Below are 13,098 nucleotides of genomic sequence, written 5' to 3'. Positions count from 1 at the left end.
TCCCATCACATCCTCCTAGGTAAGCTCAGGAAGTGTGGGCTAGACGAGTGGACGGTGAGGTGGCTTGAGAACTGGCTGGATGGCCGAGCGCAGAGGGTTGTGGTGAACGGCGCAGAGTCAAGTTGGAGGCCTGTGGCTAGCGGTGTCCCCCAGGGGTCAGTCCTGGGTCCAGTCTTGTTCAATATATTCATCAATGACCTGGAGGAAGGGACAGAGTGCACCCTCAGCAAGTTTGCTGAGGATACTAAACTGGGGGGAGAGGCTAACACACCAGAAGACTGTGCTGCCATTCAGAGGGACCTGGACAGGCTGGAGAGCTGGGCCGAGAGGAACCTCAAGAAGTTCAACAAAGGCAAGTGCAAGGTGCTGCACCTAGGGGGAAATAATCCCATGCAGCAGTACAGGCTGGGGGTTGACCTGTTGGAAAGTAGCTCTGCAGAGAAGGACCCGGGAGTGCTGGTGGACAACAAGTGAAGCATGAGGCAGCAGTGTGCCCTTGTGGCCAAGAAGGTCAATGGTCTCCTGGGGTGCATTAGGCAGAGTGTTGCCAGCAGGACGAGGGAGGTGATCCTGCCCCTCTCCTCAGCCCTGGGGAGGCCTCACCTGCGGTACTGCGTCCAGTTCTGGGCTCCCCCAGTACAAGAGAGACATGGCACTGCTGGAGAGAGTCCAGCGGAGGGCTACCAAGATGATTAGAGGGCTGGAGCACCTCTCCTAGGAAGAAAGACTGCAAGAGCTGGGCCTCTTCAGCCTGGAGAAGAGAAGATTGAGAGGCGATCTCATCAACGTGTACAAGTATCTGAAGGGGGAGTGTCAAGAGGATGAGGCCAGCCTCTTCTCCGTGGTGCCCAGCGACAGGACAAGAGGCAATGGGCAGAAACTTAACCACAGCAAGTTCCACTTAAACCTGAGAAAAAAACCTCTTGACTGTGAGGGTGACAGAGCATTGGAACAGGTTGCCCAGAGAGGTAGTGGAGTCTCCTTTGCTGGAGATATTCAAAAGCCGTCTGGATGTGATCCTGGGCAATATGCTCTAGAGGACCCTGCTTGAGCAGGGAGGTTGGACTAGATGATCTCCAGAGGTCCCTTCCAACCTAAACGATTCTGTGATTCTGTGTGAAGCAATTTTTACCAGGTTTCCTAAAGGAAAAACTGTTGTTCTCTAAGTGCATTCTTGCTTCAAGTGTTGAAAAAGCTGAAGCTACAAGAATAGAATGTTACCCTGTTCTGTCTTTCTTCTGGAATTCGGTCCTTTTTAGTGCTGAAGTCCCATCCGTTCTGTTGGCTCTGGCGTTTGTAAGGACACTGAGATACAGTGTAAGGGACTAATCAACAAGTTGGTTGTAAGTTGGTTTGGTGATCTTTATTCTTCTTCTTTAAAAGCTTTTTTTCTTTTTTTCTTTTTTTAATAATATAAAAATATAATTCTTAAATTCTTGCATTTGTTGCATTTACTGGAGGATAGTGGGCTTTTTACCCTGAAAGAGCAGCTTCTGGAGGGGTTACATGCTTTCTGAGGCTCTCTTTCAAATGCTTTAGCAGAGCCAGGGAATCTGTGGAGACACTTCTGTGCTTTCTACATCCAAATTACATCAATTTAATGAAACTAAGATTAAGTTTTTTAAAATTAATGAACCTCTCTTGTGTATTAGCTCTTAAGTGGATTCAAATATCCATGTACATGAGTTCTTGGCTTAAGTCAGTGAGGGAATTTACTTACGTAAAGCAAGATATGGACGGAGGCCATTCAATTCATCACCTCAAGCAAAATCAATATATTAAGACATTATCGAACCTTATTTAAGCATATGTATAGTAAGACTTTGGCCTAATTTAATGACACACGCTTTTTCCTCGGAGTGTAATACTTGGGTGCAGACAGAACTTAATATTTTTTGCTGTTAATTTCCTCAGACACGCAAAAAAGCTAGGGAAATTGGATACAGAAAACTTAAAGTAGTTGAGTCTTGGAAGGATGGTGGTATTAAAGCTATGTTAAACTGGCTTCTCTGAAAATAACTGCAACTGCAGAAATTTCCCATACATGTGTGCAAGGAGGAAAGGTGAGGTTATTAATGGTAATACACTGGAAATGATCTTAAAGAGAACATCGTAGCTTGAGAAGACCTGAGGCTCCTGGTCCTGCCAGCAGCTATCTCCAACGTTAGGACTGGGGCTCTTGATGAAGGCTTCACAGTGGCCTTCCTTAGCTTGTTTTCTTGCCAGGCTTATTGTAGCAAAGACTGCTCCATGATGATTTGGTGAAACTGAGTGCCAGTATAGTACATTTCCTACCTCTTGCATCCTTAATCCCTGTTGGATCATCCCCTTTAGCACTGCTTTTCAGTGATTTTGTATTTGTTCTACAGAGAGGGAAACTGAGCCCACAGTGATGTTCAGCAATTTACTTGCACTGGTGGAGGAAGTGTGTTGAGAAAGGAAATGCAGCTGGGGCTGCTGAGTTTTTGAACAGGTCACGTTTGCATTGGCCATTTCGTCTGGGCCCTGGGTCACAATACCCCAGGGTAGGTGCAGGAGGTGATACTTTAGGTTGAGACAGCTACTCCCTCATCAGAAGATTGTGAGCCCAGAGATTGCAAAAGCTTACCATGTTTGATCAAAGATAGTCCTCAGACTTTGTCAGGCTCCTTGAAATAATCTCACTGCCACTGTTCCTTTCCTATCCCCAAGGGATTCTTTCGATTTTCCTGGTAGAAGTTTGGGCAACCCCTTCATCTATAAGGGAGCCTTTGAAAATAGTATTGTCTCAGCATGTCTGTAGCTCAATGCTAGTCAAACTGGTTTCCTTTCGAAAGCTAGTGTCTCAGGACCGTGAAGCAATTCAGGCATGTTAAAGGCTAATGATGCACATCCTGTTTTTCTTACAAGTCAGCTATTAAAGATTCTGATTCTGCTTTGATGATTTTGTATGAGGAATGATAAAAGTCTTTTGTGTCCAGTACATTAGCTCAGGATAATACTGCAGCCTTAGAGGGAAGCTAGTGTGAGGCATGTTCCTTCCAGATGTGTGTGGCTTTGTGTTCTTGCAATAGCATCGGGCCTGGAACTCTGGAGACCATGTATTCGGATGGGGTAAATCCCTTTGAAGAATCTGCCCATTCTCTCCTTTTCCTGGGCCAAAGCCAGCCAGGAATGTCAACTGTGAAGAGGACTTTCTAAGTGATGAAGGTTCTCTCAACTTCCTTCCTTCATCAAAGCCAGGCTTTGGTGCATGTTAGAGGAACTTTCTGGCTGCTCCTGGCCCTGCTGTGCTTCTGTCCTTCCCCTGTTTCCCGCTCCACTCTTGACAGCTTCTTTGGAGCATGTAGAACTCCACAGGGGCAGCGAAGGGTAGAGGAACGTGTTTTCTTACATCCTTTGCAAGCAGTTGTACTTGCAGAGCATTTCCTGGAAAGTCCTTTCTTGCCTGTCCTACAGAAATGTATTCCCTCCCTCTGACCCTAAGCATCTCTCTTTTAAAAAAGTAAAATAAAAAGAGCGAGTGCAAGACAGACAAGCCCTGCTTTCTGGAAGGTGAGAGGCAAAGTAAATCGAGGCAGGAAGAGCTGCAGTTTGATCAGATTCTGTGATTTTGCTGCAAAAATATCCTGCTGAATAAACTCCATATGTTTGGTGCCTATGTTTTTTCTGTCAAACTTTTCATTAGCATAGTTCAGTTTTTCCCCAGGAACTTCTGATTAAAACTCATAGACCCTTCTCTCTCAGACCAATGGAGCACATCGCAGTTGGCTGAGCACTTTTTGAGCTATCTCCAGTGTGGGAAGGGTGGGAGCTAAATAGAAACTGTGCAAGAGCCCCTATGAAATTTGGTGCAAAACGACCAAGAAATTCCCAGAAACTGGAGCATGCCATCATCTTGGAAAACTCTTGATGTTTTTATGAGCCTCTTGGTACTTTCTGGGAAGGACTGTGTGGTGTTAATGGTTCTTTAATGGCCCCATTCACCCTCAAGTGCTCATCCCTGCCTGCTCTTCTGCTGCAAAATAAGTAGTAGTCCTCTTTTTCCAACTCATCATAAGCTATTACCTGTGGAAAATGCTTTTTTTGACATAAATAAGTGTCCTTCCCCAGTAAATGGTCAGGAACAGTGATACTGGACTGGGGCTGGGAGGAGTTAACATCGAGAGGGAAGGAGACTCCTGATCAGAGGAAGGTTTGGCATGAAAGTGGAATGGGCTCGTCCCTCATCTATTTCTTCTTCTGCTTTTGGAGCTGGTCTCCTGGGAGCTAGTTAACAATTTGTCCTAGACTGACTCTAAAGAGGTATGAATATATAATAAAGCTCTGGAACACTCAAAAAGTGATATTTCAGGACAAAGAAGCCTTTATTTCATCAACTACATCAACAAAGGGGGGAATTTTTTTTTTCTTTATGTGAGAGAGCACCTGAAAAGTATGGAGCTCTGCCTAGGGGTGGATGTTGAGCAGGTTGAGAGCCTGTGGGTAAGGATTAAAGGGCAGGGTAACGTGGGTGACACTGTTATGAGTATTTGCTACAGGCCACCTGATCAGGAAGAGGATGAGGCCTTTTACAAACAGCTGGAAGTAGCCTCACGATCACAGGCTCTGGTTCTCATGGGAGACTTCAGCCACCCTGACTTCTGCTGGAGGAACAACACAGCAAGGAACAAACAATCCAGGAGGTTCCTGGAAAGCATTGATGATAACTTTCTGACACAGGTGATGAAGGAGCCAATGAGGAGAGGTGTGCTGCTGAACCTTGTACTAAGAAACGAGGAAGGTCTGGTTGCAGATGTAAAGGTTAGGGGCAGCCTTGGCTGCAGTGAGCATGAGGTGGTGGAGATCAGGATCCTACGAGGAGGGAGCAGGGCAATGAGTAGGATTGCAACGCTGGACTTGAGGAGAGCTAACTTTGGCCTCTTCAGGGAACCTTCATGGAAGAATACAATAGGATCAGGCCCTAGAAGAAAGAGGAATCTAAGAGAGCTGGTTAATATTCAAGGATAAATTTCTCCAGGCTCAAGAACAGTGCATCCTTATGTACAGAAAGTCGAGCAAAGGGGGCAGGAGACCTGCGTGGATGAGCAAGGAACTCCTGGCCAAACTCCAACAGAAGAAGGAAGTGTACAGGAGGAAGAAGCAGGGATAGGCCACTTGGGAGGAATACAGGGACGTTGTCAGAGTGTGCAGGGATGCGACGAGGAAGGCTAAGGCCCAGTTGGAATTAAATCTGGCAAGGGATGTCAAGGACAACCAGAAGGGCTTCTTCCAACACATCAATAGCAAAAGGAAGACTAGGGAAAACGTGGGCCCGCTGCTGAATGGGGCGGGTGCCCTGGTAACAAAGGATATAGAGAAGGCAGAGGTATTGAATGCTGCCTTTGCTTCAGTCTTCACTGCTAAGGCCGGTCCTCAGGAACTGCAGACCTTGGAGACAAGAGAGGAAGGCTGGAGAAAGGCAGACTCTCCCTTGGTGGAGGAGGATCAGGTTAGAGATCTTTTGTCCAAACTTGACATCCACGAATCCACGGGCCCTGATGGGATGCAGCCACGAGTGCTGAGGGAGCTGGCGGATGTTATCGCTAGGCCACTCTCCATCATCTTGGAAAGGTCCTGGAGATCAGGAGAGGTGCCTGAGGACTGGAAGAAGGCCAATGTCACCCCAGTCTTCCAAAAGGGCAAGAAGGAGGAGCCAGGAAACCCCAGGCCTGTCAGCCTCACCTCCATCCCTGGAAAGGGGATGGAACAGCTCCTCCTGAAGGTCATCACTAAGCATGTGGAGGACAAGAAGGTGATCGGGAGTAGTCAGCATGGATTCCCCAAAGGGAAATCATGCTTGACCAATCTGATAGCCTTCTCTGATGGGATGACTGGCTGGGTAGATGAGGGGAGAGCAGTGGATGTTGTCTACCTGGACTTGAGCAAGGCTTTGGACACTGTCTCCCATCACATCCTCCTAGGTAAGCTCAGGAAGTGTGGGCTAGACGAGTGGACGGTGAGGTGGCTTGAGAACTGGCTGGATGGCCGAGCGCAGAGGGTTGTGGTGAACGGCGCAGAGTCAAGTTGGAGGCCTGTGGCTAGCGGTGTCCCCCAGGGGTCAGTCCTGGGTCCAGTCTTGTTCAATATATTCATCAATGACCTGGAGGAAGGGACAGAGTGCACCCTCAGCAAGTTTGCTGAGGATACTAAACTGGGGGGAGAGGCTAACACACCAGAAGACTGTGCTTCCATTCAGAGGGACCTGGACAGGCTGGAGAGCTGGGCCGAGAGGAACCTCAAGAAGTTCAACAAAGGCAAGTGCAAGGTGCTGCACCTAGGGGGAAATAATCCCATGCAGCAGTACAGGCTGGGGGTTGACCTGTTGGAAAGTAGCTCTGCAGAGAAGGACACCCGGGAGTGCTGGTGGACAACAAGTTAAACATGAGGCAGCAGTGTGCCCTTGTGGCCAAGAAGGTCAATGGTCTCCTGGGGTGCATTAGGCAGAGTGTTGCCAGCAGGACGAGGGAGGTGATCCTGCCCCTCTCCTCAGCCCTGGGGAGGCCTCACCTGCGGTACTGCGTCCAGTTCTGGGCTCCCCCAGTACAAGAGAGACATGGCACTGCTGGAGAGAGTCCAGCGGAGGGCTACCAAGATGATTAGAGGGCTGGAGCACCTCTCCTAGGAAGAAAGACTGCAAGAGCTGGGCCTCTTCAGCCTGGAGAAGAGAAGATTGAGAGGCGATCTCATCAACGTGTACAAGTATCTGAAGGGGGAGTGTCAAGAGGATGAGGCCAGCCTCTTCTCCGTGGTGCCCAGCGACAGGGCAAGAGGCAGCGGGCGCAAACTGAACCACAGGAAGTTCCATCTGAACCTGAGGAGAAACTTCTTGACTGAGGGTGACGGAGCACGGGACCAGGTTGCCTGGGACCAGAGAGTTTGTGGAGTCTCCTTTGTTGGAGATATTCAAAAGCCGTCTGGATGTGATCCTGGGAAATATGCTCTAGAGGACCCTGCTTGAGCAGGGGGGTTGGACTAGATGATCTCCAGAGGTTCCCTTCCAACCTTGGTCATTCTTTGTGATTCTGTGTGAAGTGGGATGCTTCTTTTTGTCACAGTTCAGAGATCAAGTTAAATAAGCACACTTATTTTGTAGGAGCATTTATGATGCCCCAGTGGGTATTCCTGGCACTGCATAACATTGTAGCTTCAATTTAAGCCTCAAGGAAAGCATGGATGACTTTATGAGAGATTTTCTGTGCTGTTTCTTCCCTTGTGCAGTAGAAGAGCAGTGCCAGTGGAAAGTAGAATATTGCAAAGAAACAAGAGCCTCCTGGTGCTTTATTTTTGCCTCTCTAAGTTTGAGTGAAGGTCATTAGCATTTAAGCTACCTGTTTTATTTTCTCGGCTCACTTTGGAAGAGTGGGAGAGGCAGTTTTTGGAAATATTTATTCAACCTGCCATGTCTGTATGATGCTATCACAGAGCTGGTTCCCTTCTAAAGGCCCTGAGGTTAACTCTGCTTGAGATCGGGAATCAGGTACTGTTTTTCTCCGTTGATGCTCCTGCAGAAACTCATAAAAACCAGAAGGACCCTGCTCATAGCTTTTCTGTGCTGCTATGCCAGTATATCTACTGAAATCTTCCCCTATTCCAGCCTGCTGGCCCTTGCCTGGCTCTGCAAGAGTGAGTCAGTTCAGTGTGCAGCGTCTTCTTGCCCAGGCTTCATGATATGTGAGGCTAGAGGTCCATAATCCCAATATCACATGCCCTTCCAAGAGTGGGACTGCCAGAGTGATGCCACATGGGTCCTGACCTCTGCACCCCTTTCTTGCACAAGCATGGGCATCTTCTGGTCTAGCTAGATATGGATACGTGGTAGGTTGGCCTGTGAGACCTCTCAGCAATCCTCTTGTAGGCCATAGTACTGTGTGCTGTTCAGAAAAGGAGTTATACAAAAAATGGTAGAGTTGGGAGGAGGGTAAGTGATTTGCAGCTTAGAGAGAACTGAGGCGGGATTTTGTTTTTTGGGGATTTTTGTGGGTTTTTATTTTTCCTCCATAAGGTTCTGGTGCTTTTTCTTGTATTTGTCAAGCAAGGAGGATTTTGCTACAGTATATTCTGTTTCAGGGAACTCAAGGTTTGTATCTTGCTGACCAGAACAATTGGTTTTGATTTATTTACTTATTTATTGCTGGAGAGAACCGAAGCAGTATCTCTTGGCTGTTTTAGCTTTAGCTATTCTGGAGCAGTTTTAGCGAGGCTGTGCTGTGTGTGATTGACATGAGCTCATGTAATCCTGTGTGTCAGTGTGGGCTGCACAGTAGAGCTCTGGGATATCTCACTTCAGGGCCCAGATCACCTCAAGCCATTTGCTTTCGCAGTTGAAGGTGCTCCTGGCCAGCGCTGGTTGCCATTCTTTGCCCTAGAGCTAAAGCATGGGGTTGACACAAAACCAACTTCCTGCATGCAGGAACATACAAACTATAGGCTTTGTGCACTTCCCAGTCTTGCACCCTGCCCTGCTCCTTCCTGTTCTTGTGCCCTGCTCTGTTGAGGCCTCCAAATATGCCTTGGGTCCTAGATCACACCCAAAGGTGGTGGGTCAACCAGCTTGTTTGGTGGCTCTCTAGGAGCCAGAGTTCTGTCGCAAGCTCAGCAGAGTCTCCTAAACTCAGCAGAGCCCTGGGAGATTACTGTCTTGGGGTGAATTTGGAAGGTGAATAGCTAATGTCGTCTCGTTCCCTTCACTATCTTGTTCTAACAAATCTGTCTTATTTTAGTTAGAGAAGTTCCTGCACATCAGTGGAAAGGATGGGTAATGTTGCTGCAGTGGGCTCTCCCTACCCTCTGCCACTTGCCTCCTAGGGACAGCCTTTTCCTGCTGCACCTGTGCTCTCAGAAATGATTCCGGAGGGAAACAGCCCCACACACCCTTTAGTCAGCTCTGCTTCCTGGAGACTCCCTCGCAGCCTCATCCCACTATGCTGGTTCAACTTTCCAGCCAGCATCCTGGACAAGGCAGGCTCTGCAGAGCCCACTTTGTTGCCAGGCTGATCTTTGGTCCTCCTTTAAATCTCTAAGGCAGAGCAGGAAATAATGTTTCATGAGATGTGATCAGCACACTGAAAACTATGTACTTGGTTGGGGTCAACTTGGACTTTAAATATTCTTTTTCAAGGATTAGAATTCCGCTGTTGTGACTGCCAAGGTATGTGAAGTCCTGACAATGTGGTAGTAACCCCTGCCTGTTGATTTGCATCCTGTCTTGGATGGGTAGAGTTATTCCAGTGGAAAGCCCTTCCATGTGAAGCCAGCCCTGGAGATGTACAGTTTTACAGCTGTTGCCCTTTTCTTGTTGTGTGCACCAAGAGCCTCTAGCAGATCCTTGCTTCCAGCTAGCCTGGTTGTGCCGCATCACAGGGCAGTGAGGGGCTGAGCACATGGCAGGGTTCCCTTTGCTTACATCATCATGCTCCCAGAAATGTGCTTGTCTCCCAAGAAAAAGCCCTTTCATGGGTAGGCAACTTTACCAAGTCAGTGTGGAGTGGCCATTTTTAAGAGGAACTCCTCTCATGCGTAGGCAGGTCAGGGAAATTGCAGGCAATGTTTATTTCAGTTGTGTTTTCTGGAGCTGGAGAGTATATGTGTTATCATACAGCAGATGGGCCTGGTGAATAGGTGGTGGAGACAACTGTATTTTCTCAAACAGCTCATTGCCTGCTACGAAGGGAGTCAGACAGACTTTATGGGGAGAAGGAAGTACAGAGCTCAGATGGGCTGTGGCTGGGTTTCTTCTTCAGCCAGTGCCTGTGGTTATAGGTAAGTGGAGCTGTGGGGAATAAGATGCTACTAAGGCCTGCTGTGTGCATTTACATGGTGTACTGTGTAAGAAAGGGCCAAGGGCTAGCATTCAGCACTACTCTTACAGCCTTGTGTGCCCTTTGTGATCTCAACAGACTTTTTAAAAGTCTGGTGATCCAGCCAGGGATTTGAATTCTTGTCTATCAGTCCTAGGCAAGAGTCCAGTAGAAGCAGAATGCAGTCTGGTTCAATGCACATTATCAAGGCAGGGAAATTAGCAGCTTATGGAGGACATCTCAAGATGCCTGTACTGCTTCCTGTCCTGTTTCTGTGTCTCTCTCACTAGCTTGCACTGGAAAGTTGAGTGGCTATTATTGTGTGGCTGCAGGGCTGCCTGGCATTGTGGCGTGGTGCGAGAGCTGCCCTAGGGGAAGGTGGACACAGAAGTCTCTTGCATGAGCTGGCCCTACTGGTGGCCCATGAAGGAGCAGCAAAAGAAAGAGCTGGCTAAGGGCAAGCTTTCTAGTTTTTTTTTGTTTTGTTCTTTCCGAGAGCTGTCAGTACAGTAAGTCGAGTAGATGGAAATTCCAGCAGCAGGCAGGATAGTGTCCCTGAAGCAGAGAATGTTGGGAGCAGACTCCTGGGGCAATGGAAAGAAGTAGGTTGCTTGGGAGGGACAGTAGCTTCCCAAGCTTGTATCTGAGCTCAGGATGAGAGCACATGTGCAAGTAATATAGTGACACAGCAGAGTGCTGCAGTTTCACAGCTTCCACCTCCCTCTTTGCTGTTTGAAGAGCTGGGGCCTGGATCACCTGCCTGGACAAGTGAAACTGTGCTGCCTTCCCCAAACTCACAGCTGGTTGCTAATAACCCATCAGATGTGTCTGATGGTGAGGCTCATCCGCTTTCCCCTCACATGGTACTTGTGTCTTTTAGGCTATCCTGTCTTTTTCTTTCTCTTTACTGACATGGGAAGGGACGAGGTGGTTTATTTTTATGGCCTTGTGGTTGCATGACCAGAAGCCTTTGCTTGCTGTGTAAGACCCTGGGTGCAAGCAAGATTTGTGTAGCAGGAAGAGTGGTAGCTGGAGAGTCCTGATCAGTGTGGCATGTGCGTTTAGGGGTTGCTTTTTGGAGCCAGTGCTCTCCAGCCCACTGAATGGGTTATTAGCATGGGACTGAATGCAGGACAGATGTGGACAACGCAGGTTGCTGACAGCCTTCTCTTGCTATGTGCTGATGTCTGTGGTTTGATGAACCACATCCAATAAGATGAATGGATGTGATAGGATCACAGTGCCTTTCCTGGCCCTGTTCGCTACTGTGACTGGAGTCAGGCAGGCAGCTCCTTCCCTCTGTTTGAAGAATGACTCCCCTTTCAGATGTTTGTGGGCTGCATGGTGCTGCCATGGCGGGGGAACTGTACTGGGGCTCACAGCTGTAGGACTTCAGGCAGAAAAATCAATGTTTATACTTCACTTAGTTGTGAAAGAGTCCTGAAATAACTCCGGTAAAAAAATACCTTGTAAAGTTCAAAATATGAAAGAGTGGTATATGAACTGGAAAGAATTTTCAAGCTCTCCCTTGAAATAAAATGTGTTTCTTGGGCTTAGGGTTTATTTAGAGAAGTATTTCATTTGAGAAAGGAGTTGAAGGTTGTGGCTGATCTGCTGGTGATGGGCATGGATCTTCTGATGGCTGTGGGGCACAGTCTGGAAATGCAGTCAGATTGCTGGTAGGGCATTTCTGGGAGAGTTTCTCATGTATCTAGCCAAACGGCAAGTTGCTTTCCTCCTCCATAGGGTGGTTGTTACCACAATCCTCTGTCATGTCCAGATCCCACTGCTGCAATGCAGTCTGCTCAGAGCTGCCTTTGGAAGCTGCTTGTGCAGGTGCTGCTGCTTGGGACTCTGGAGACAAGCCAGAACCAGGTTCCCTCAGAGGACTGCACAAGCATCTCATAGCTTTCTGTACCTGCCCTCCATGGCATAAAACATCTTCTTTTCCTTCTTATTTCCAGCCTGTGTTGTGGTTGAAACAGATCCTCAAAGGCATGCTAGAGAGGGAACAAATGATGAGGCCACTGGTGTGCAGCCCATCGTGATTTGGGCCACTGATTCCTTAGTTTGGGAAACCTTGAATTTGCAGAGAGTGGTGTTGTTTCCAGGAAGAGCTGAGGGCATGAGGTGGACTCTGAGGCTTCTCCTTCAGGCCCAGTCCTGCCCAGAGCCCCCCAGGCAAGCAAGGCAGGGTGGAAGGGACACTGGAAAAGGAACAGCTCAGCCAGAGAGAGGTGCAACTCCCTGCAGCTTTTATCTGCAGAGCTTCTGCTTGCCTGGAGTTTGCTTTCAAGGTTGGGGCTTCAGACTTGGCTGCAGTATCTGGGAGCAAGGGTACACAGAGGCAGGGCATTGAGTTCTTGTGCTGCACCTTTACCTGAAGGGAAATTACTTTGCCTTGTGTGAAAGGAGGAGGAGGCAGGAAGCTCTGTTTCAGCCCCACCTTTGCTCATAGCTCCTGGAAATGACCCCAAGAAGAGGACAAAGGGCATTAGGGAGGGCTGCGGTACCTTCTGCAGTTTGTTAGCACGCATGAAAGCCTTACTGAAAGCACAGGCTGGGCGGCAGCAGTGAGGGAGAGCTGCCCCTTGTAAGCCCAGAGGTTTCCACGGCTCTCTGGAATTGGTGCAATTGCAGTGCTTAAGTTTCTGAAAATTGAACCTGCCTAGAAAACATTAGCTCCTGATTGAGGCAGCTCTGGCATGTTTGATCCATTTCCAGTTAGGTTTTCAGGCTTTCCCAGGCACCAGTGGAGGTTGAAACCAACCTCCTGAGTTCCTCTTGAGTGGAGGCAGGTGCAACGTACCTGGAGCTGGGACACAGGGTCCCTGCAAGGCTGCTGAGCAGAAATGTCTTGCCTCTGTTGGAAGTTGGTGGGAGTCAGGAGCTACTGCTGATCTCAGACTGTCTTGGCACCTGGCTTGCTGCAACTTGCCCTACGCCCAGCACTGTACTACCACTCAAGGGTTGACTGGGCCAGGCACGAGCTAGTTCTGGCCCAAAAGCTTACAGTCGTGTAAAAGCATCACTGTACGGCACCACTGCTTTTCAGTGCTCAGCGCTGTCTTGAACCAGAGTGGGGATCTTGGTTTCCCACCCCTTGGAGAATTTGTGTATCCACTGGCATGTGTGGAGGCGAGCCAAAAGGGGAGGAGAGAGACAAGAACAGAAAGCAGAACAGAGGAGGGCTGGAGTGGCATTGAAGGAATAAAGAATTGATGCTGGGAACAGAAAGAGGGGAAAGCAGATATTAAAGCTGCTTGAGCCCAACAAAGGC

General features: G+C 48.4%; 1 protein-coding gene across 14 annotated transcripts in view; it reads left to right on the top strand.

Annotated features, from left to right (window-relative positions):
* CAPN15 (calpain 15) overlaps nucleotides 1–13,098 on the top strand; it is a 62,697-nt gene that overhangs the window by 34,251 nt on the left and 15,348 nt on the right. The window lies entirely within an intron of this gene.

The sequence above is a fragment of the Struthio camelus genome, chromosome 15, assembly GCF_040807025.1.
Source record: "Struthio camelus isolate bStrCam1 chromosome 15, bStrCam1.hap1, whole genome shotgun sequence".
Classification (NCBI taxonomy): Eukaryota; Metazoa; Chordata; class Aves; order Struthioniformes; family Struthionidae; genus Struthio; species Struthio camelus.
This window is presented reverse-complemented; position numbering and strand designations above follow the sequence as displayed.